Raw genomic sequence first — 25128 nt, 5'->3', positions numbered from 1 at the left:
TTGAGAAGAACATGGAAAAATTGCAAAAAGAACTTGAAGATAAGTTAAACCAGAGTAGTCTGAGTACTCTGAATACAATCTTGAAGAACCAAGAATCTTTGGTTGATCAGATCGTTGCCAAGTTAGTTGGCCTACAACAGACCAGTGCGCCTGGGGCAGGTTCACCGGAAGGGATAACTATATCACCTACCCCACAAGTGGTTGTCTCACTTGAAATCATATCGGAACTTCGAAAGGACTCATCGGCTGTAAAAATGAAGCCCTCATCCTCTGTATTTAACCTTGAGAACAATTTAGATTATTATCATATATTGGATTCGGACGAAGAGGACAAATCAAAGAAGATGAAGGAGAAAATCAAGCAATTGGAGAACAATATGAAGTTAGTTAAAGAAGATCATGACTACCCTGGAGTCGATGCCGCGAAGCTCAGTCTAGTCCCAGACTTGGTTCTTCCTCCAAAATTCAAGCCCCCTGAATTCGAGAAGTTTAACGAGAACAGCGACCCATCCGCACACATCACCATGTTCTGCCGAAAGATGACAGGATATGGAAGAAACGACCAACTCCTGATTCACTGCTTCCAAGAGAGTATGTCAAGCTTAACCATTCGGTGGTACAACCAGCTCAGCCGAACCCATATCAAGACTTGGAAAGACTTAGCCAAGTCATTTCTGGAACAATATAAGCATATTAACAAAATGAGACCAGACCGGGTTATGCAACAAGGCCTGGAGAAGAAGCACAACGAGAGTTTCCGACAATACGCACAGCATTGGAGGGATTTGTCTGTGCAAGTTCATCCACCCTTGGATGAAAAGGAAACTAAAAAGTTGTTTTTACAGACCCTGAAGGCACCTTACTTCGGGCACTTGGTGGCAAATACATCGGGAACTTTCTCAGATCTTGTCATGGCTGGTGAGATGATCGAGCTAGCTATAAAAACAAGGAAAAATTTATGGAGATATCAACAATGTCAGCACCTACAACACCAACAAAGGTATTACGATCTCAAGTCCAAAAACTGTTGCAGCTGTACCATCTAGTACTTCCAAACAAACGTAGAGAGAACTAAGGAAATAAAAGATTCGCATCAGTCCAATCCCAATGACATATGAGGAGCTACTCCCAACGCTAGTTGAGAAGAATCTTGTGACTCAAGTTCAATCCAAACCTAGAGAGGCCCCATATCCTGAAGGCCATGATATTAACGCCGTATGCAACTATCATATTGGGAGCTCAGGGCACACCACTGAGAATTGTGGGACATTAAAACGTAAGGTCCAAGATCTGATCGACTCAGGGGCATTCTTTCAATATATAATGGGGCATTCTGATCGAGAGTCGGATGAGGAATTCATCAAGAATTTTCTTGCACTTTCAAACATATCATCTTGTTTGAACTTGTTTTTCTTTCGTACTTCTTATGAGGGAACGTTTTTAAGTCACTTAACATTTAAACATTTTAAATAAAATGCTTCATTCTTAGGAAATGAGCAAAATTTAATCTTGAATTCCTTGAATATCACCTTAATTAAAAACTGTTTAATAATTGAGGTTGTAAATCTTTGACAAATGACAAGATTGAACCCTGCAAAACAAAGACCCCTTGGTCCTAATTTAAAAGATACATCAGACTACATGTTTTTCTCTTACCGAGCTAAGTTTTCTCTTCTCATTAAGAGTCCATCCAAGGTTTGGCATTCAGACACGTATTAAGAGCGAACAAAATGGGGCAACTAGCACATGAGATTGCAAAACTAATTGGTTTATACCTCTGTTTATGATGTTCAGTGATGATAATGATCTTCACAAATGGAATAGTCGAGTAAGCAAATCTAGTTTAGGTCAGTTGTTTGGAAATTGAACTCTAAAGATGAGATCCCTTAACTTTCAAAAAACACCTAGACTATAACAGGTTCTTCTTGACAATCTTAAGAAATTAAATCTATAAAGCTGAGTTATTCCACTAAGGCAATTGGTTATAGAGGAAACTTGAAAGCCCTGGCCTTATGAGTAGATTACGTTCAAACCATGACATTGCTCGAACACTTGGCAATTCGGTGCTTGCTCCACTGCTATTGTCCGGCCGAAGACTTTGTGATGAGATGAACCCTTCAGTTAAACCTAATAAAAGTAATTATAATACTAAGTTATCCCTCTAAAGCAATTGGTTGAATGCCTCGGATTTATGAATTCGGTTAGCCAGACAATGACAAATTAAATCAAATTAAATCTAAATAAGGAGTTTCGGTGAAAATGGACTAAGGGAGTTAAGGAACACCTGTTATAGTCAAATACACACGAGCACTCAAGAATTTCATTTTTAGACCAATATTTTTGCACTACTTTTGTTAGAGGAGCTTACAAAACTTGAACAAACGAAAGATTTCAGAGAACTGAAACAGAAGTGTTCTGAAAGGTCTAACCATTGATTATGCTAGTTGTGTCATTTTGGTCGCATCTGATTAAAATATCAAACCAAGAAAGAGGGGCGAGCCCTGACCAAATCGATGAAACAAACCCACCTCTAAATCAACTTTTCGATTTTGTTATTTGTCAAAGGTTTGCAGTTATCAAAGTTTAAAAGAGAATATGATTCTTGTGATATCCAATGAACTCTTATTTTATGATTTGCTTCAATTGTAAAGCCTAGAAGGGGGCAATATTTTTCAAAATTCCTTTTGATGTTTTTCAAAATTTTGAAAATTCGAAAGAAGAAAAGCATTTTCAAACAAGATAAGTTCTCTGGAAGCATATCTTGGAATTCAACAAATATCGCTCCGTAGCTCAAGGTTGAAGCTGAGGCAAAGGAAGCCATTTTTGGGGCAAAATTTGATATGGGAAGGAAAAATTGTCTTAGGTTGAGGTCTGCAAGAGTACAACCTGGTAGAAATAACGATAAACTGAGTCAGAGATAGAATGAAGACTGCACACGCAACCATTCCCCTCACATATCAACATATACATCAACACATACATACATGACGCATGAAATTTGCATCTTTGCATTCATCATCATGAGTAATATAAACCTTGATTTTTCCTCTCTTGAGGACAAATTCAACAGCAAATAAATTTCATTTTGGCATACATCAAACATCCATCATCAGGATAGTTACATCAAAATGCATTTTATAGATCTTTCAGGAGAAGATAAGATTAAAAGCCAACTCGACAGATTGAAATATCGACATTCATCTTCATATTCAACATTTCCAATATAAATTTTGTCTCGCTTGAGACAGTCTCATTTAATGCAGATGATTATCTCACTTTAGATTATTTTTTCTTAAAACATACTTTATCTCACTTGAGACTGTTTTACTCGAAAGAAGATTTATTTCACTCAAGTTTGCTTTTCTTAAAACAGACTTTGTCTCACTTGAGACCGTTTTCACTCGAAAGAAGGCATTTCATTTCACTCAAGACTATTTTTTTAAAGAAATTTTGTCTCTCTTGAAACAAATTTTATCTCCCTTGAGACATTTTCTTTTAGAACTAGGTTTCGTCTCTCTTGAGACAGTTTCTCTTGAAACATAAACATTGAAAAAATTTCCCTTGAAATAAATTTTGTCTCTCTTGAGATAGGTTCCCTTGAAACAAAATTTTGTCTCCCTTGAGACAGTTTCTCTTGATACATAAACATTGAAAACATTTCCCTTGAAATGAATTTTCTCTCTCTTAAGATAGTTTCTCTTGAAACAAAATCTTTGAATCTGTTTTCCTTTAAACAAATTTTGTCTCCCTTGAGACATTTTCTTTTGGAACTAGGTTTTGTCTCTCTTGAGATAGTTTCTCTTGAAACATAAACATTGAAAACATTTCCCTTGAAATGAATTTTGTCTCTCTTGAGATAGTTTCCCTTGAAACAAATTTTGTCTCCCTTGAGACAGTTTCTCTTGAAACATAAACATTGAAAACATTTCCCTTGAAATGAATTTTGTCTCTCTTGAGATAGTTTCCCTTGAAACAAATTTTGTCTCCCTTGAGACAATTTCTCTTGAAACATAAACTTTGAAAACAGTTACATTTGAAACAAAATCTTTGAATATGTTTTACATTAAACAAATTTCGTCTCCCTTGAGACATTTTCTTTTGGAAGTTTTTGTCTCTCTTGAAAAATTTTTTTGCCTCTCTTGAGACAGTTTCCCTTGAAACTTCAATCTTTGAATACAATTTCTCTTGAAACACAAAAAACCTTTGATATTGTTTCTCTTGAAACACCAAACCTTCAACTTCAGTTACGCTCAACTCAAAGACACATCATTTGCAACATATCTTAAGTCGAGAAAAGCTATATGTCAACGAAGACCTTTCGAGTTCGACCTCATTCAGCTTGAGTGCCTATCAACCACTTGGTGAAGTCAAAGAATTATTTTCCAGTCGAATTTTCAAATCATGGTCTTTAAACAGAGAATAAGACCGGAGTTGACTACAATATGGCAACAAGAAAGTGCATCCCGATTCAAATTTCGAATCATTTCAAGATGGACTCAACTTCGCGACGGAGGGGTCATCCGCAATTCAATTCGATAGGAAGTTATTTTTCAACTCCACCGAACGAAAATTTGTGTCTTTTTATCTTTGTCCTATTTTTCGGTCCATGAAAAAGGACAAAGAGGGGCAACTGTAGACACCCATTTTCTTATTATTTTTTCTTTTTTCCAAAAAATAGAAATAACAAGAGTTACTTGTAGGAGGACTCTTTCACCTCCATATCTTTTAAACTAACAACCACCATATCCCATGAAATCCAATATCCCACTACAACTCAACTTCCCCAAGAATCCAATACAATTTGGACTCTCACCATCATCTCTCATACATCCCTATTTAAACCCATCTTCACACCTTGTAACGGGGAGGAAAAATTCTGAAAAGAAAAAAAACAAAAAACACAGAATTTTGAGAAGAGAAATCTGTGCAAAGAAAAAGAAAGAGCTCTATAGATCGAGGGAGGCAAAAAAAAAAAGCATCAAAGTGGCCAACGAACTTTTAAGTCTTGAATGAGCTAGCGTTCAACATTGAATTTCCAGACTTGAAGAAGGTAACATAATCAGAATTTGGAACAACTTTCTTGGTATATATGCACGTTTTTGGGTTTTGCGTGATTAATTGTTTAATGTTTTCATTCGTCTCTAATTTGATTCGCTGAACTTGGCTTTAATTGCTCAATTCATTTAATCAAGATCCTTGTTCTGATCAGTGTTTGAATGGTGGTATCTATCGAATTGATTTTACCCTTAATTACGTGGTTGCTTTTTAATTTTTTTTAGTTTGATTGTGAAACATGTCTTAATTATTTATGTCCTTGATTAGCCAACTGTGGATTAACGTGATTAATGTGCATAATTGGCGATTAGATTTCAGCAGCTTGGTTAATTAATTTGTTCTCGACATGTAGTTTGTAATTTTTATTTCCATAGTTGATTTGCACGAAATAGAATGTGCCATTAATGGCTTTAGAATTTCACGTCTTGATCCATATTTGAGCATAACTTTTAATTTGTTATTAAAACGTTAATTGGTTCAATTTGGTATAAACTCGCATAACTGAAGTTATTTTTGGCATGTATCTTTTGATTAGGTTTTGATCTCCATGATTGATTAGTATTTTTTTAGAAACAATTTATTAATGGAATAATTGGATTTAATTTAAATAATTAATATTGCTAAACTCACATTATTTATTATTTGGTTTTAATTGACTTTAGTTTTGACACCTAGACACTCACATTAATTATTCTTATTCGTAATTGGACTATAGGGAAATAATTTGATGATTCAATAATTATCTCTCTTTTAGCCTTAATTAAGAATTTGAATAATAATTTTGATGCATGTTGTTGAAATTGGGTATGTTTGAATCAAATATTTGTTTGACTTTTTTCGGTAGTAATTTCAATCAATCAGAGGTAAGTAATTCGAATCGAATATTTTAAATTTTAATTAAAATTTTTAGTTTTCGCAATTAAAGACAATCGAAAAATTAATTGGTACCGAAATGGCGGTTCAATGGTGCTAATCCTTCCTTGACCGTAACCGACTCCCGAACCCGACATGTTTCTGGTACAACACAGATCATGTAAGATGGTGTCCAACCCACTTAAATTCTTTTTAAAATGGTCAATGGCGATTCTAACCCAATTATTCAAGTCGAAGCCCAATTTCGAGCCCAACCGAAAGACGGCCGCGACAGCTTGGCGACTCTGCTGGGGACAGATAAGTGAGTCAGACTATAATTAATTTTCGGTTGTCTTTTTATGCAAAAATAGTAAATTTAAATTTGAATTTATTTATTCGATTTCAATTATTTACCTTTTATTATTTTTTAAATAAATAGTTGTACTGACATTTTTTTAATGATTTCATATTTTTGAAAAGTTTTCATCTCTGGCTTTATACCCGAGCTCCGAACCCTATCTAAGTGGGGGTGAAAGTGACGCATTCGTTTGAATTTATTCACCGTACAAGCCTAGCAATTAGCATTCGGGATTCATATACCTTATGTCTTCGTGTGAATTTATTCACCGCACAGACATAAGAGAATGTGTCCTCTCAAGTTTAACTTAGTCCACACAAGCCTGTGATGGGTTTAGGACTAAGGGTCTGGTAAGCCCAAGGGGGCGCCAGTAAGGAGAACTCGGGAACCAGTTTTAGAACCTAAACTGGGAGACTATGAGGAAATAGAGCCTACCCCGAAACCTCATTTCAAACCCTAGGACTTTTCCACCCTAACCATGATGTTTGTTTGTCTTTCTACTTTTTTTTCTTTCTTTATTTCATTATTTATATTTTTATTTTACTAACTTTTTGCCTTTGTGTTGGTTTTTTAGCACTTGCATCATAAATGAGACTATTGATCCACTAAAACGTGTTTGTTAAAACTTAAATAATCTGAATTAATGGACAAAGGGGTTGTAATACAGAGGACAGTCTGTAGGACGACTATGTGTTGTATTCAATCCAGAAGACGTGGTGCCCACAATTGAAGAGTACATCACTCTGCGGCATTATAAAGGGCTCAGAATGAACCGGGTCTACATCAAGCACAATGAAAGTCTATCTTTCAAGAACTGACTAGCTGAGGTTGTAGGGGCAAGACGAAGGTTTCTGATCTTGGGAGTCCCTTCGAAGACAACAATGGCAAAACGATAGCTGAAATTGGAAACCATTGCTAATGAACTCAAGAAACAGACTAATGAACTTCACATAGTTCCTCCCAATTAAGGGCTTTAGTGACGTATTTGTTGGGAACATACTCCAAGGATAGATGCCGGAGATGCAGTCATTCGAGACTTCTTGGGCCAGTACCAGAAATCAACTCAATATTTTCATGGTTCATCCAGAAAAGTCGGAGTGCTTTGATAGGTTATTCAAATGGTGAAAGACGAAGGCAGAAGACTAGTCAACATGTCAGATATTTTTTTGGATCAATGCCTCGAGCATTTCATGCATCATGCATTTAGACATATTTTGCATTTTGTTATTTTCTTTGCATTCATATTATCTAACAGAAGCATGTCTCATCAAAAAGGAATACATACTGGATACACCACCTCAAGCATAGGACGCACCTCATCCGCATAACACCCACCTAAAAAAAGAAGATGGAAGCTAGAATCGAGAAAATCGAGAAGAACATGGAAAAATTGCAAAAAGAACTTGAAGATAAGTTAAACCAGAGTAGTCTGAGTACTCTGAATACAATCTTGAAGAACCAAGAATCTTAGGTTGATCAGATCGTTGCCAAGTTAGTTGACCTACAACAGACCAGTGCGCATGGGGTAGGTTCACCGGAAGGGATAACTATATCACCTACCCCACAAGTGGTTGTCTCACCTGAAATCATATCAGAACTTCGAAAGGACTCATCGGCTGCAAAAGCGAAGCCCTCATCCTCTGTATTTAACCTTGACAACAATTTAGATTATTATCATATACCGGATTCGGACGAAGAGGACAAATCAAAGAAGATGGAGGAGAAAATCAAGCAATTGGAGGACCAGATGAAGTTAGTTAAAGAAGATCATGACTACCCTGGAGTCGATGCCGCGGAGCTCAGTCTAGTCACGGACTTGGTTCTTCCTCCAAAATTCAAGCCCCCTGAATTGAAGAAGTTTAACGGGAACATCGACCCATCCGCACACATCACCATGTTCTGCCGAAAGATGACGGGATATGGAAGAAACGACCAACTCCTGATTCACTGCTTCTAAGAGAGTCTGTCGGGCTCAGCCATCCGGTGGTACAACCAGCTCTGCTGAACCCATATCAAGACTTGGAAAGACTTAGCCAAGTCATTTCTGGAACAATATAAGCATATTAACGAAATGAGACAAGACCGGGTTATGCTACAAGGCCTAGAGAAGAAGCACAACGAGAGTTTCCGACAATACACACAACATTGGAGGGATTTGTCTGTGCAAGTTCATCCACCTTTGGATGAAAAGGAAACTAAAATATTGTTTTTACAGACCCTGAAGGCACCTTACTTTGGGCACCTGGTGGCAAATACATCGGGAACTTTCTCAGATCTAGTCATGGCTGGTGAAATGATCGAGCTAGCTATAAAAACAAGGAAAAATTGAGGGAGAGATCAACAATGTCAGCACCTACAACGCCAACAAAGGTATTACGATCTCAAGTCCAAAAACTGTTGTAGCTGTACCATCTGGTACTTCCAAACAAACTCAGAGAGAACAAAGGAAAGAAAAGATTCGCATCAGTCCAATCCCAATGACATATGAGGAGCTACTCCCAACTCTAGTTGAGAAGAATCTTGTGACTCCGGTTCAATCCAAACCTAGAGAGGTCCCATATCCTGAAGGCCATGATATTAACGCCGTATGCAACTATCATATTGGGAGCTCAGGGCACACCAATGAGAATTGTGGGACATTGAAACGTAAGGTTCAAGATCTGATCGACTCAGGGGCATTCTGATCGAGAGTCGGATGAGGCATTCATCAAGAATTTTCTTGCACTTTCAAATATATCATCTTGTTTGAACTTGTTTTTCTTTCGTACTTCTTATGAGGGAACGCTTTTAAGTCACTTTACATTTAAACATTTTAAATAAAATGCTTCATTCTTAGGAAATGAGTAAATTTTAATCTTGAATTCCTTGAATATCACCTTAATTAAAAATTGTTTAATAATTGAGGTTGTAAATCTTTGACAAATGACAAGATTGGACCCTGTAAAACAAAGACCCCTTGGTCCTAATTTAAAAGATACATCAGACTACATGTTTTTCTCTTACCGAGATAAGTTTTCTCTTCTCATGAAGAGTCCATCCAAGGTTTGGCATTCAGACACGTATTAAGAGCGAACAGAATGGGGCAACTAGCACATGAGATTGCAAAACTAATTGGTTTATACATCTGTTTATGATGTTCAGTGATGATAATGATCTTCACAAATGGAATAGTCGAGTAAGCAAATCTAGTTTAGGTCAATTGTTTGGAAATTGAACTCTAAAGATGAGATCCCTTAACTTTCAAAAAACACCTAGACTATAATAGGTTCTTCTTGACAATCTTAAGAAATTAAATCTGTCAAGCTGAGTTATTCCACTAAGGCAATTGGTTATAGAGGAAACTTGAAAGCCCTGGCCTTATGAGTAGATTACGTTCAAACCATGACATTGCTCGAACACTTGGCAATTCGGTGCTTGCTCCACTGCTATTGTCCGACCGAAGACTTTGTGATGAGACGAACCCTTCAGTTAAACTTTATAAAAGTAATTATAATACTAAGTTGTCCCTCTAAAGCAATTGGTTGAATTCCCCGGCTTTATGGATTCAGATAGCCAGACAATGACAAATTAAATCAAATTAAATCTAAATAAGGAGTTTCGGTGAAAATGGACTAAGGGAGTTAAGGAATACCTGTTATAGTCAAATACACACGAGCACTCAAGAATTTCATTTTTAGACCAATATTTCTGCACTACATTTGTTAGAGGAGCTTACAAAACTTAAACAAACGAAAGATTTCAGAGAACTGAAACAAAAGTGTTCTGAAAGGTCTAGCCATTGATTATGCTAGTTGTGTTATTTTGGTCGCATCTGATTAAAATATCAAACCAAGAAAGAGGGGCTAGCCCTGACCAAATCGATAAAACAAACCCACCTCTAAATCAACTTTTCGATTTTGTTATTTGTCAAAGATTTGCAGATATCAAAGCTTAAAAGAGAATTTGATTCTTGTGATATCCAAAGAACTCTTATTTTATGATTTGCTTCAATTGTAAAACGTAGAAGGGGGCAGTATTTTTCAAAATTCCTTTTGATATTTTTCAAAATTTTGAAAATTCGAAAAAAGAAAATAATTTTCAAACAAGATAAGTTCTCTGGAAGCATATCTTGGAATTCAACAAATATCGCTTCGAAGCTCAAGGTTGAAGCTGAGGTAAAGGAAGCCATTTTTGGGGCAAAATTTGATAGGGGAAGGAAAATTGTCTTAGGTTGAGGTCTGCAAGAGTACACCCTGGTGGAAATAAAGACAAACTGAGTCAGAGATAGAATGAAGACTGCACACGCAACCATTCCCCTCACATATCAACATATACATCAACACATATATACATGACACATGAAATTTGTATCTTTGCATTCATCATCATAAGAAATATAAACCTTGATTTTTCCACTCTTGAGGACAAATTTAACAGTAAATAAATTTCATTTTGGCATACATTAAACATCCATCATCAGGATAGTTACATCCAAATGCATTTTATAGATCTTTCAGGAGAAGATGAGATTAAAAGCCAACTCGACAGATTAAAATATCGACATTCATCTTCATATTCAACATTTCCAATATAAATTTTTTTTCGCTTGAGACAGTCTCTTTTAATGCAGATGATTATCTCACTTGAGATTGTTTTTCTTAAAACATACTTTGTCTCACTTGAGACTGTTTTACTCGAAAGAAGATTTATTTCACTCAAGTTTGCTTTTCTTAAAACAGACTTTGTCTCACTTGAGACCGTTTTCACTCGAAAGAAGGCATTTCATTTCACTCAAGACTATTTTTTTAAAGAAATTTTGTCTCTCTTGAAACAAATTTCGTCTCCCTTGAGACATTTTCTTTTAGAAATAGGTTTCGTCTCTCTTGAGACAGTTTCTCTTGAAACATAAACATTGAAAAATTTTCCCTTGAAATGAATTTTGTCTCTCTTAAGATAGGTTCCCTTGAAACAAAATTTTGTCTCCCTTGAGACAGTTTCTCTTGAAACATAAACATTGAAAACATTTCACTTGAAATGAATTTTTTCTCTCTTAAGATAGTTTCTCTTGAAACAAAATCTTTGAATATGTTTCCCTTGAAACAAATTTTGTCTCTCTTGAGACATTTTCTTTTGGAACTAAGTTTTTTCTCTCTTGAGATAGTTTCTCTTGAAACATAAACATTGAAAACATTTCCCTTGAAATGAATTTTGTCTCTCTTGAGATAGTTTCCCTTGAAACAAATTTTGTCTCCCTTGAAACAAATTTTGTCTCCCTTGAGACAGTTTCTCTTGAAACATAAACATTGAAAACATTTCCCTTGAAATTAATTTTGTCTCTCTTGAGATAGTTTCCCTTGAAACAATTTTTGTCTCCCTTGAGACAGTTTCTCTTGAAACATAAACTTTGAAAACGGTTTCATTTGAAACAAAATCTTTGAATATGTTTTACATTAAACAAATTTCGTCTCCCTTGAGACAGTTTCTTTTGGAAGTTTTTGTCTCTCTTGAAACAAATTTTGCCTCTCTTGAGACAGTTTCCCTTGAAACTTCAATCTTTGAATACAATTTCTCTTGAAACACAAAAAACCTTTGATATTGTTTCTCTTGAAACACCAAACCTTCAACTTCAGTTACGCTCAGCTCAAAGGCACATCATTTGCAACATAGTTTAAGTCGAGAAAAATTATCTGTCAACGAAGACCTTTCGAGTTCGACCTCATTCAGCTTGAGTGCCTATCAACCACTTGGTGAAGTCAAAGAATTATTTTCCAGTCGAATTTTCAAATCATGGTCTTTAAACCGAGAATAAGACCGGAGTTGAATACAATATGGCAACAAGAAACTGCATCCCGATTCAAATTTCGAATCATTTCAAGATGGACTCAACTTCACGACAGATGGGTCATCCGTAATTCAATTTCGACATGAAGTTATTCTTTAACTCCACCGAACGAAAATTTGTGTCTTTTTATCTTTGTCCTATTTTTTGTTCCACGAAAAAGGATAAATAGGGGCAGCTGTAGACACCCATTTTCTTATTATTTTTTTCTTTTTTCCACAAAATAGAAATAACAAGAGTTACTCTCCTAGGAGGACTCTTCCACCTCCATATCTTTTAAACTAACAACCACCATATCCCATGAAATCCAATATCCCACTACAACTCAACTTCCCCAAGAATCCCATACAATTTGGACTCTCACCATCATCTCTCATACATCCCTATTTAAACCCATCTTCACACCTTGTAACGGGGAGGAAAAATTCTGAAAAGAAAAACAACAAAAAACACAGAATTTTGAGAAGAGAAATCTGTGCAAAGAAAAAGAAAGAGCTCTATAGATCGAGGGAGGCAAAACAAAAGCATCAAAGTGGCCAACGAACTTTTAAGTCTTGAATGAGCTAGCGTTCAACATTGAATTTCCAGACTTTAAGAAGGTAACATAATCAAAATTTGGAACTACTTTCTTGGTATATCTACACGTTTTTGGGTTTTGCGTGATTAATTGTTTAATGTTTTCATTCGTCTCTAATTTGATTAGCTGAACTTGGCTTTAATTGCTCAATTCATTTAATCAAGATCCTTGTTCTGATCAGTGTTTGAATGGTGGTATCTATCGAATTGATTTTACCCTTAATTACGTGGTTGCTTTTTAATTTTTTTTAGTTTGATTGTGAAACATGTCTTAATTATTTATGTCCTTGATTAGCCAACTGTGGATTAACGTGATTAATGTGCATAATTGGCGATCAGATTTCAGCAGCTTGGTTAATTAATTTGTTCTCGACATGTAGTTTGTAAATTTTATTTCCATAGTTGATTTGCACGAAATAGAATGTGCCATTAATGGCTTTAGAATTTCACGTCTTGATCCATATTTGAGCATAACTTTTAATTTGTTATTAAAACGTTAATTGGTTCAATTTGGTATAAACTCGCATAACTGAAGTTATTTTTAGCCTGTATCTTTTGATTAGGTTTTGATCTCCATGATTGATTAGTATTTTTTTTAGAAACAATTTATTAATGGAATAATTGGATTTAATTTAAATAATTAATATTGCTAAACTCACATTATTTATTATTTGGTTTTAATTGACTTTAGTTTTGACACCTAGACACTCACATTAATTATTCTTATTCGTAATTGGACTATAGGGAAATAATTTGATGATTCAATAATTATCTCTCTTTTGGCCTTAATTAAGAATTTGAATAATAATTTTGATGCATGTTGTTGAAATTGGGTATGTTTGAATCAAATATTTGTTTGACTTTTTTCGGTAGTAATTCCAATCAATCAGAGGTAAGTAATTCGAATCGAATATTTTAAATTTTAATTAAAATTTTTAGTTTTCGCAATTAAAGACAACCGAAAAATTAATTGGTACCGAAATGGCGGTTCAATGGTGCTAATCCTTCCTTGACCGTAACCGACTCCCGAACCCGACATGTTTCTGGTACAACGCAGATCATGTAAGATGGTGTCCAACCCACTTAAATTCGTTTTAAAATGGTCGGTGGCGACTCTAACCCAATTATTCAAGTCGAAGCCCAATTTCGGGCCCAACCGAAAGACTGTTGCGGTAATAATGATCAAATAATAAATTTGATTTTGACAGATTATATTATTTTATCAGTGGTCATATCAAGAGAATATAACCAACCGAAAGATATAAAATTATAAATATTTTTAAGAATTTCATTGACTTTGATCAACAGAAGAATTCCCTAGTAGGTTTATAGATAAAAGAAGGCTTAATACCCAAATAAGTCTTCAAATTCTACCCTTTTTACCCAAATTGATACCTATAGTATTTTTTTGCTCATCCAGGTGCCTAACGTTACAAATATGATCACTTTAGGTGTCAGAGACGTAACGACCGTTAATTTTATCCGTTAAGTGACACGTGTCACAATCTGATAATTTTAAAATTTATAAAAAAGACTCTAATTTCTTTTCAATTACAAAAAAGTCTCAAAATTCCTAAAATCCCAAATCCTAACACGAACATACCGCCGCCGCCCTTTTCGATCACGACCACTGCCGCCGACGTAGTCCCTACCATCATCATAGTTATGCACCGCAGTAGTTGTCACTGATTGGTCGTCATAATAGCGTGGGATCACGATTTTCATCTTAGGGTTAGTAGGGTATAAAACATCGTCTCATCGTCAGTCGGTCATGATTTCGTAGGGGTTTTGGTCATCGGGGGGGAGTGAGGTCGGGTGGAGATTCATCGATGGCAAAGGGCGATGGGCGGCGTGGGTTTAGGGGTTGAAATGAAGGTTTTCAAAGTTTTGGGCTTATTTCAAAATTTACTTATTTTCTTCTTAAAATATATATATATACTTTTATTTTTTTAATTTTATATAAAATGTTTAAAATTATCATATTGTGACACATGTCATTTAACGGAGGAAATTAACGATGTTGACGGCCCGAGCACCTAAAGTGATAACATTTGTAACGTTAGGTACCTGAATTGACAAAAAAATATTATAGGCACCTATTCGAAAAAAAGAGTAAATTTGGCCACTTATTTGGATATTAAGCAATAAAAGAACAACAGCAGAAAGAAATAAGGGACCGGAGGCAGTACAACAAACACAAACTGTGAATAGTACAAAAAATAAGAAATAAAATCAAACACCGCCGTTAACTACATATATGGCTTGCCTAAGCGCCGCATGGTGCTCTTTTTGAATGACTCAGACCGCAATAGTTGCGACAATCATAAGTATTTTCTTTTTGGCTTTATGCCAATCAATGCAAAGTGAAAAACTGGAACTTTGATAGAATTTGAGGAACCTGTTCCGTAAACGTAAGTTCAGACATATTTTTTACAAGATAATTATCTTGTCTCAGTACATACACACCAAACATATGATTAGCTGTGTATAGTGCATGTCTTTTCTTTCCTGTGAAACTCGTGAAAAAAAATGGATAAATTTGGAATATAAGGACAATGTTTTGACAGCAACATTTGACACATTGAATGGTGAAAAAAGATCGACCAGCCACCATGGCTGGTGCAGAAACCACTAGCAGGCTGCAGTAGTAGACAATTCTGGCAATATACCATAAAGAATCCATCAATCAGAGCCATTTGAAATGCTAGTGTGGAAATGTCTCCGCTAATCAGGTCACAATCTGCAGGCCAAGCCTATGGTAATTTCAATCACTGTCGGAGGACACATGATCCTGAGTTAGGGGACGAAAATTTTAGAAAACAAAAAAAATATCTATGAGAATTTAAATTTTTTCGGAAATGACTATCCTCACTAATCTCTTCGATCCATCCCTCGTTCCTGATAAAAAAAAGGAAAAAAAGTGAGACACATCCAGCAAAGGAAGAAGTCGTCAAAAATCATTTACATGCAAAAAGTAACTAAGTCGTAAGGGACGAACTTTTAAAATTTTAGATTAGAGTATATCCCTATCATCCAACCTAAACAGCACTAAGCATGATAGTATAACTCCAGTAAGCTAACTCGACTATGTATCGGCTCACTTGAAAAGCATGACCGTTTGATGCATTGCGAGTAGGACAAATAATACTTGACAAAAGTTGAAATTATTGAAGGGCTAAATACGATACATACTGGCTCCAGGTGTTCATGTTAGAAAACATGGGGTCCTGAACTTTATCTTTACCTTTTTTCTATTTCTTGTCAAACACTGTTCATAAAGTGGCATCCATATATGGCTAAGAATTACAACCAAAAGATAGAAAAAGGCTGCTTGAGAAATACTTACACGTGAAACTTTGTCACCGCATAAAAGTTCAGGTCCAATCCTTGCGAAAACTGCAGATAAGTACTGTTGCCCCATTATAGTGACCTCTTCATCAGCAAAACTGGATATAACATGCATGACACAGCGATTTTAGAGCATTTTCTAGCCATATGCATCAAACTAATACTCAGTTGGAGAAATGGCTGCCCCAGGCAAAGCATTTCATTAAAAGGCTTCTAATAAAGGCATCAAAGAAGTTGGCATACTGGAACATGATATCCAATAACAGATGCAAGTGTTGTTCAGAATGGGTAAGTGTTCACCTTAAAATTCCAATTTCTTTCTATTAGTTATCTATTTTGCAGATGATATTTGCCCATAAATTTTATGTGTCACTGTGGATATCATATCATTTCCTGACCAACTACTTACCTTCAATGTTAAACAAATGGCGGTGAATGGATAAATAGGGCATTTATGTCGCTTTGAGTATTTGACGCTTCCTTTTTCTTGAAATATTTATATTGAACTTTTGTGTTCAATTCATTTACAGACATGGTATGGTGTATATTCCTCTATACTCTTTATACTGAAGAAATCTTGAGAAAAAAATGAACTTGTCTATGTGCGATACTTACTCCCGAGTCCGAGTAACATAATTGGGTATAGCCTAAAGGAAAAGTTTAGATTTGCAAATGAGGTGGCAATTACCAACTTACCATCCACATTTAGAGGTTCAAGAATGTAGGTTATGGTACATAGAGACAATTGCTTGAATATCGGGGATATATGCCATCTAGTGTTCATCATTAGTTAATAAATGATTTTCACTTTAAAAAGATATTTTAATTAAAAATGAAATATTGAAGATTAAAGTGTTTTAAAAAAAATATCAAAGTGATTATTTTAATAAATGAATCCATCAGCTTAACCTTCTTTAGAAAGTTGGCTTTCCAATGTGTTGAAAAGGAAACTTTGATTTTACTAATATCCTATTAACAAGACGGGTATAAGATTTTATCCTGAGGATGTATTTATAAAATTTTAGGGATTAAAATAAATTATTAAAAGAAATTATAAAAAATATATAAGAATTTAAAAATTTTAGGAAAAACAATCATTTTCGCACACTTTCCTTAGTTCATCCCTACAGTGATTAAGTAATCATCAATAATGAGATGTCATACTAGAAAGTACTTTGTTCAAGCTTGGATATTGATGTTGTATAACAAGTGATCTTATCAGAGTAATGACAGTAATATAGCATTAAAGGTACGTTTGAAATTGTTATTGCATAATTGCGATACCTATAATGAGCATAATAACATTTGTTATGTTTGCAATCGCAATAAACATAACTTAAAATATGATCACTACAGCTGTTGAATAATATATATATATTTTTTTATGAGAAGCCCGCAGATTAAATTCAATTGAAGTAAGCAACACAATGTTTGCAGTAATAGAGGGTCCTAACCAATGTCGTTTCATTTCTCCCTCACATTCTTCATTATCAGAGTACTTTCATTAAATTGACACCAGTTGTATATCTTTCCAACTAATACCTCAAATATAGACACATCAGGGAGACCAATATTGACACATCAGCTGGTGATTTGTCGAAAAGTTCTCCAATCTTGCTCAATAAATGTTCTAATATATTCAACAAGGGCAGTTCCTCGAGCAGATATAGTCGACGATGATAATAGGTTGTAGACCTCAGCGTTGTCGGTTTCTACAATCACCTTTTGGAAACTTAATCTTCATGCATATTATGTGACGTTTGGTTGGATGGAATCTCTTGAAATTAGGAGAATTGGAATCCAATCTCATCACTTTCTCATGTTTGATTCAAGTTTTCCAAGGGAATTGAAATCCCTCATGGCTTCAACTTTCTATCAAATGAGGGAAAGTGAATTATATCCAAGAATTGATGAAATCCAATTCCCTTGTTGGAGGGAATTGAAATTTGACTATACTGTCCTCGTCAATCTTTTGGTAACTTATTCATATATTGAATAAAAATATTTTTTTATTATTTCGGGTCGGGTCGATTTCTAATTCATATATTCGGGTCGGGTCGGGTGAAACTTTATTTTATTCGGGTCGGGTCGGTTTTTTTAAGTGTGATATTCGGGTCGAGTCGAGTTCGGGTTTAGGGTGAAAAATACCCGACCCGAAAATATATATATATAATTTTACCTTATATATTTATGAATAATTACTATAATACTCCTCTATATATATATTTTTTCAATTAAGTCACTGTTTTTATTGAATACAAATATTTTTTTATTATTTCGGGTCGGGTCGGGTCAGATTTCTAATTCATATATTCGGGTCGGGTGAAACTTTATTTTGTTCGGGTCGGGTTGGGTTTTTTAAGTTTGATATTCGGGTCGGATTTTTTAAGTGTGATATTCGGGTCGGGTCGGGTTCGGGTTTAGGGTGAAAAAACCGGACCGACTCGAAAAAAATATATAATTTTACCTTATATATTTAGGAATAATTACAATAATACCCCTGTATATATAATTTTTTTCAATTAAGTCAATGTTTTTATTGAATAATTTTTTTTTTGTCGTGTCAGGTCGGGTTTCTAATTCATATATTGAATAAAAATAGTTTTTGGTATATTTTTTGGTAACTAATTAACATACTCCGATTGAAATGTATCGAAATATTGCTCTATCTTTTGGTAACTTATTAACATAATTTGATTGCGATGATTTTAACTTATGATGTTTATTAGCATGATTTTTATAATTTATTGAAATGAATAATCAATCAATAAAATGAAAATTTAATATTTTTTAATTTTTTATAATATATTACTACATGTAAGTTGTAAAACAAACTAAAATAAAGTAAAAAAATAAGAAGGGTAATTCTGTCATTTTACATTACTGAAATTAAATTCATCTGATATGTCTGCGAACCAAACAGAATATAAAATTGGATTCCAATTCCTGACAGATTCTAATTCCTGACAGATTTCAATTCATTCACAGATTCCAATTCTCTCATAAACATTCAAGCGAACCAAACCCCAGCAACTTCCAATACTCCTAGCAAATCCAAACAACCATCTCCCTTGTTCACATCTTAAAACTCCACCCGCAGCGCCGCCATGTCGTGACAACGAACAACACCATCTGCATTCTCCTTGATCCATCCCTGGCCGGTGGTCGCTTCCATTTAGAAATCCCCGACGTTGTATTTGTAGCAAGGTGTGTGGAATCACGCCCAACGATGATTTCCTGCAGCAATCTCATGTTTTGAGTAACAATGTTATCATATTCAATGAAGTTCTCGTTAAAGATAATGAGGTTACGTTCCTTCCACAAATTCCAGCAGATTATGGGAAATAAAATCTTCATGATGAGGGTCTGGTTGAAGAGATCTAATTTCCTCAATCCCAATCCTCCAAGACCAACGGGTGTTGCAAAACATTCCAGCTTATAAAGTGAATACCTCCTTGGACTTTGGTCATTCGTAGCACTCCAAATAAAATTTTAGATAATTTTTTCCATCTCCATTAAAATTCCTTTAGGTAACCAGGAGGAAACACATACAGGTATCTCATGTAGTACCGCCTTAGCAAGAGTCAAATTACCTATTTGGTCATATACTTATTACTTTATTTTTATTTTGATCACTTCAACTATTTTTTTTTAAAAATCATACATAACGTTGAGTTTTGGTTATGTTTTGATATTTTGTCGTTAAAAAAATAAACGGTAATGTTGATCTGATTTTTTTTTATAATTTTTCAATACTGATGTGACTTTTTTTATAATTATTTTGAGTTATTATTCATAAGGTTGATGTTAATTATATAATATATATATATATGTAACATTTTTATTTTTCATATGGTAAGTGTCATAAAATTTAATACTCCTTCCGTCCCATAAAAAATGTCTCTTATTGACTATTTTAAAAGTCAAAAATTTTAAACTTTGATCATGATTATTTTAAATATTTTAAGTAATTAAATTTTATAAAATATATATTTGAAAACTACTTGATTAAAGGTTTTAAAATATATTTTTACATATTTTTATCAATATTAAATTTTAAATAATAATCAGTCAAAATTTAAAAATTTTAACTAAAAAATAGTAATGGATATATTTTATGAGACAAAGGGGATATTGTTTATATGTTTTTAGTTTTAATTGAATTGATATTAGGTTAGTTTTATTTAAATATTATTATAAAAATAATTATTAAAATTAAATATATTGTAAAATATATCATATTTGACTCATTTTTAGAAAATACATCATGCCAACTGTGTCTGAAGTGACATATATTCCCCATTTATAGCACTAAAAGGGTGTATCAAAGATTCAAAATGAAAAATATGTATCAAAGTAAAATATATATATATATATTAATTTTGTCTAAAAAGTGGAAACACACATAGTAAGTGTCAAAGCAATGTGTTGGTAAAAGTACAAACATTATTCCGAGTGCTTACAGTAAAACACATGTATGAATATTATTTTTAATTATTTAATGAGTACATGTTTAAAATAATTTTTTTTTTTATTTCTATTGATGAAAGGATAATTATTATCTTTATAGGTTTTAAGTTTGAGTATATAGTATGTCAAAAATATTTAAACATTAATTGATAAAAAGATATATTTAAACATATGAAAATATCAATATATAACATAAATGTACCTTTTAAACGTTCATTCATTGATAAAAATGATATATTTAAACATATGAAAATATCAATATATAACATAAATATACCTTTTAAACATTCATTCATTGAATGATTTAAGATAAAATTCATACATACAAGTTACGCTCAACCTAACTCATGCTCTTACTTGTGATAACACATACCACACATTTTCGACAAAGTTCGTATAATTGTTCTCTTAAACATATAATTTTTTTATTTTATTCATTCGCAATCAAACTTTAATTTAAAATAAATTTAAATCCGTAAAAGATGAACTTAATTATTTGCGTTTTTCACGTTATCTAATAAAATTTGTCATATGTTAATTGATCGCGTCTTTATTTTATGACACTAAAAGATATTATTTTAATAATTAATTAAATATTTCTTTAAATCTATAGAGAGAACAATATTTCATTTTATAATCGATATAATTAAAACTCGATTTTCTTAAAGAGAAAAATTAAATTTTTTTTTTTGGCTTTTGGTTATTGAGGAAGGGGCTATTTGTTCAGGTTAAGAGGTTTTTTTTTTTTTTTGAAAAAGGTCCAGATTTTTTGGGGTGGTTTTTAAAGAAAGATTCCATAGAGAAAAAGAGTGGTATAAAAGGAAACAAAATTTGGTGGTGGAGGTATGTCCATGGTGTCTCTCTGATACAAAAGAATGTTCAATCTATTAGCACTGTTCTTATTGTAAGGTATTACAGTGTCTTCTTCATAAGTTAATCACCTAAGTACTAAAAAATTCTGGGTTTTGATTGATCAATCGTGATCCCTCCTTTATTTGGTTTGAGATTTTTTTTATGCATAGGCTGAATTAGAAAGTTGATCCATGGATGTTGCTTTAGTGTTTATTTGGATTAATTTGATTCTTAAAACGTTTCTTTAGTACCACTCGATGCATCATTGTGTACGATAATCACCAGATAGTTCATGTAGGAGAAAATTCTTCTTCTTCTTCTTCTTTTATTTTTTTCCATCTAACCCTGTTTTTGCTTTGCATTTTCATTGTTCGATGACTGTCCTGACCGTGTATTGTTTGCACTTTTCGTATACTTTCTATTTTTTGTGAAAATTCCTCTTTTTAATGATTTTCTGCAGTGTGTTTTCCGTTAAGCTTTGGACTTTTCATTTTTTTCAATTACGAGAAAAGGTCGGAATTTGAGGAATTGACAAGTGGGGGAAGTGGCTGAGATATTCAAGAGTTCTCCACTGGCGACTCTTTTATCAGAGAGTGACGCCGGGAAATTCACTGCAAAGGATATTAAGGGGGCAAAGAAATTTGCTTTGAAAGCCCAGAATTTGTATCCTGATCTCGAGGTTATTCCCCAAATGATCGCAACTCTATGTTTATATTTCGGCAGAGAGCAAAATCAATGGGGAAGCAGATTGGTATGCCATACTAGGTGTGAATCCACAAGCTGATGACGAAGCGGCGAGGAAACAATATAGGAAGCCGGCTCTAATGCTGCACCCTGACAAAAACAAGTCTATAGGAGCTGAAGGGGCGTTTAAACTTATTTCGGAGTCTTGGAGTTTGTTGTCTGATAAGGCTAGGAGAGTAGCATATGACAAGAGGAGGGGTGGGAAAGTAGCACAAGCGGTTCCAGCACTTGGTGGGAGTTCAAAGGCGTCAAAAACGGTAAATGGTTTTTACAATGCCGCCAAAACAAGCACTTCAAGCATGAAAACTTCCAAGAGTAGTAATCCTCATGGAGCTCAGTCGTCAACCCCTTCTGGTCAGTCATCTAACCCTGCGTCTTCTCATAAGCCAAAGCCAAATACATTTTGGACTATCTGTCATCAATGCAAGATGCATTATGAATATCTGAGAGTTTATCTTAATCATAACCTTTTGTGCCCCAACTGCCATGAGCCATTTTTGGCTGTAGAAACTGCTCCCCCAACTACATCTACCACGACCCCTTGGACATTTTCACAGCAGCGACAGAACTCAAATAGTCAAGCTAGTAACAAAAGCTCAAATAATATGGGAAGAAACCATTCCTCCTCTTATAATGCTGCGGGATTCACTAGTCACGATTCATATAATCAAAGCAACTTCCAATGTGGTCCTTTTTCTAGGACCAGTGGTGCTTCAACTGCAGCTCAAGCTGCAAGTGTGGTTCAGCAGGCATATGAGAAAGCGAGGAGAGAGCGAGAGGAAGCACAGGCAGCAACCAAAAGAGAAGAAGCCATGCGGAAAAAGTATCATGGCTCTAAAAGGGCTGGTGTTTCTTCAAGTGGATACACTAATGCTGCAAAGAGAAGGAGAGGCATGGAAGATGGTAGTGCTTGTGCCCATGGAACTAATATTACCAATCAAATGGGTGTAGGAAATGGTGGTCCAGCCAATCTATCAGGACCCAAGCTAGGCAGTATAGAAGCGGGGTGGATTAATGGAACCAATAAGTACAATAATGCAAGAGATATTTCCCAGGTAGAAATTCAAAGTATGCTGATACATAAGGCTAAGAGAGAAATTCGAAAGAAATTGAATGAATGGAATTCATCACCGGCAGCTAAGACTACATCCAAAGATATTAGAGGCAATGAAAATTCAAATGATAAACAAAACAAATCTTTGTTAAACAACGATGCTTGGAATCGGAAAAAGGCTGAGGGGTCTGTTGATGAAATCAATGGGGATCATTTTGCCAAGCCTTTTCCTGGCAGTTTTGGTGTTGGTTTAGATGCAGAAACATTAGAAGCGATGTCCATAAATGTCCCCGATCCAGATTTTCATGATTTTGACAGGGATCGAACCAAAAGATCTTTTGAAGATAACCAGGTATGGGCTGCATATGATGACGATGATGGGATGCCTCGATATTATGCTATGATCCATTCAAAATTAGGATCAGCTGGCTTAATTCAAAAACTAACAGTGAATTCAGTCCACTTGACTGGGTAGGTTCTGGTTTCTCAAAAACATGCGGGGACTTTAGAATAGGTAGGCATGAGATTAACAACTCACTTAATTCTTTTTCACACAAAGTTAGGTGGACTAAAGGGATGCGTGGAGCCATTTTTATATATCCAAGAAAGGGTGAAGTTTGGGCTATCCATAGGCACTGGTCTCGTGACTGGAATGAATTGACAACCAATGATGTAATACACAAGTATGATATGGTAGAAATGCTTGATGACTACAAGGAAGAACTAGGTGTTAGAGTTACTCCTCTTGTCAAAGTTACTGGTTTCAAGACGGTCTTTCACCGCCATCTCGATCACAGAGAAATCTGGAGGATTCCAAGAGAAGAGATGTTCCGTTTCTCTCATCAAGTTCCTTCATACTTGATTACAGGTCAAGAAGCTCCCAATGCTCCAAAGGGTTGCCGGGAGCTAGACCCAGCTGCTACACCAGTGGAACTACTTCAGATAATTATGGATGTTAAGGACGAAGAGATTCTGGAAAACGGTAAGATGATTGGTGAAGATAATGTTGTGGATGTCAAAAAAGCTACTTATGAAGGGATGGTGGTAAACTGTGAAAAAGAAAAGGATGAAGACAAATGCTTCTAAAGGTCTTGAAGAAACAGAAGTTTTATCCAATGTTGGAAATACTTGAGAAGATGGTATACTGGAGCTGTTCTGAACAAGGCTCTGATTAATTGAGTTCAAAGTTAACTGGTTTGGTACGGACACATTATATGGACTTTCAGATGCCCTGGATTGGTCTTCGAATGCGTACTACGTGGAGCTTTTACCTTATGATGATCTACAAGTTGATGAAATTCAACGAGTAGATGTACACAGTTTTTGGGGCTTCCTAAGGTTCATCGTGAAAGCTCAATTTGGTGCTAGTTCTGGTAAATGGAAGTTCTTCGGGTTTCAAAAGCAACAAGTTACACATGCTATTCGATGACATTTCATTCTTGAGACCCTTTTCTCTATCATAACTCTTCAACATGAAGGTGGTTGGCTACTTCAATTTTTGCTCAGTTCTCTCAACTTTAGCATTTAATAGTCAGGGATTCATGTTCATTTTTGTAATTGGTTGTAGAGTTAACCGTTGGCTCAGATTAGAGGTTAAATAACACTGCATATTGTGAGTTGATAGAATTACACCTTAAATCATATTTGTAATGATCATTTACTTCTTAGCTGTCTTTATTTTCAATCTTAGGCTTTGGATTTTGTGCCTACTCTTGGAGAAGTGTTTGAAGCTTCAGACAGTTGATCATGGATCCCCTCATCAGATTCGCTAGTGTTCCCATGGTGTTTATGCTTGGTTTTTGCTCCAAGTATTTTTGTTACCCGTGTACCACTTTTAGTGTTGTTGGGCGTCTTTTTATACCCTTTTTGTAACCCCTCAGACCGATGCGGATAGCCCGATCCGATCTGGAGTGTCACATTAAGGCTACCGGAACGACCCACCGAAAAAATAGTGGAAATTTTAAAACTTTTCTTAAAACATGTAAACTCCTAAAATCATTT

At 34.8% G+C, this 25128-nt stretch overlaps 1 pseudogene; it reads left to right on the top strand.

The window, feature by feature from the left end:
* The first annotated feature begins 254 nt into the window (after positions 1-254).
* On the top strand, positions 255-24228 carry LOC120215153 (annotated as a pseudogene).
* Positions 24229-25128: the final 900 nt, after the last annotated feature.

This window comes from Hibiscus syriacus, unplaced genomic scaffold, assembly GCF_006381635.1.
Source record: "Hibiscus syriacus cultivar Baekdansim isolate YM2019G1 unplaced genomic scaffold, ASM638163v2 tig00110114_pilon, whole genome shotgun sequence".
Taxonomy (NCBI): Eukaryota; Viridiplantae; Streptophyta; class Magnoliopsida; order Malvales; family Malvaceae; genus Hibiscus; species Hibiscus syriacus.
Note: the sequence above shows the minus strand (reverse complement) of the source record. Positions and strands in the feature narration are given on the sequence as shown.